Consider the following 1,373-nt stretch of genomic DNA (forward strand, 5'->3'; position numbering starts at 1 on the left):
AGACACGCTTGCCATTAGGGGAGAGATGAAGCCCATAGCAGGGGGGATTTCCTTCACTGGGTGCTTCAGCTCTGAACTGAAGGTACTGATGGCTTAAGCATGGCATTTAAAGGTTGGTTTTTGGGGAACTGACCTATAAGTATAGATATGTGCATTAGACGGGTTCAGGATGGGCAACAGGGGTTAATTGATTTCTAAGTGTCTGGTTCACACAGTCACACATTTTCACCTAGCCTTGGAAGCAGATAAGCTGGCTAACACAACAAGGCCAACAAGGACACACAGTGTGGAAAACAGAGGGACTATGCACCATACTGCCCATAGCGCGAGATAAGGGGGCAACCAAATTAGAAGGCCCAGAAAGACCAAATTAGTATGTGTGCATGTGATAAGCTATGTGGACTGTGACAATCACACAGAGGGACCAACCAGTGATAGCCATGGATGAGGAGCCATCGGGGGAAGGAGAATACAAAAGAAGGACTTTGGAGCAGCAAAGGGTCCCTCCCCATTCCCCTCCTCGTCCCTCCACATCCTCCGCCTGGGGTCCCTCCTCGTCCCTTCTCCCTGTCCTCCAGGAAGGGTCCCGGAGGTCATCATGGCCAGAGGGCACACCACCAGCCCGTCTCATCCACCCTGCTGGAGGTGAGGTGTGGGCCTCGGCATCCCACCTCCAGACTGCTGGCATCTGGCACCAAAGAGACAGCCTCAGAGTGAAGACTGCGTCCTGGCCAGATGTACTTGGACTCTGATGACAGCCCTAGGATTTGGTCGATAAATAAAATGGCTTGATTGTTTGTATAGTTTCTATTCTGTTATCAATAAATTTGCCTATTATTGAATGAAAAGGTCATGGTTGGTCTGAGGGTGCCTCCCCCACCCCCCGAACAAGGGGTCTGGATCCTAAATCCAGAGCCAACAGGTACCACAGCCAGCAGAGACAAAGAGCTGCTTCTTTTTTCTGCCTACTCCACGAATGCTGGTAATAGCTAGAGCTTGTGTGAGGCCCTCCATGTGGTTTGGCGTCCTGCCCTCTAGGTAATGAACCAATTGGTTCCATGTGGACCACCAAGCAGCTGTCAGACAGTAACGACTTCTAGCCATCCCATTATGGGTTGGATTCAGACGAGGGGCTTGCAGGCAGAATGACAGAACCAGTTTTCCATCCTCTGAACCATTTAGTCTCCAGTCGATCAGGATTCCTAACACATACACAGACGCATACATCTGTTGGCCCACCTCTTGAAAGCGCCTTCCACTTTCACCAGCTCCTCCACCGAGTGAGCTGATGACAGACCAAACGATGAACTGCCAAATGCTGATCTTTCCAAACACACATACATGCATATATATATATATATATATATTTATAT

The 1,373-nt window shown here is 49.5% G+C and overlaps 1 protein-coding gene and 1 long non-coding RNA gene across 2 annotated transcripts in view; one reads left to right on the forward strand and one right to left on the reverse strand.

Moving 5' to 3' along the window:
- Nucleotides 1-1,373, forward strand: part of LOC109292713 — a 12,413-nt gene that overhangs the window by 10,190 nt on the left and 850 nt on the right. The window lies entirely within an intron of this gene.
- Nucleotides 1-1,373, reverse strand: part of P2RY2 (purinergic receptor P2Y2) — a 61,318-nt gene that overhangs the window by 9,665 nt on the left and 50,280 nt on the right. The window lies entirely within an intron of this gene.

Source organism: Gavialis gangeticus, unplaced genomic scaffold, assembly GCF_001723915.1.
Source record: "Gavialis gangeticus isolate Ggan-Ray unplaced genomic scaffold, GavGan_comp1, whole genome shotgun sequence".
Classification (NCBI taxonomy): domain Eukaryota; kingdom Metazoa; phylum Chordata; order Crocodylia; family Gavialidae; genus Gavialis; species Gavialis gangeticus.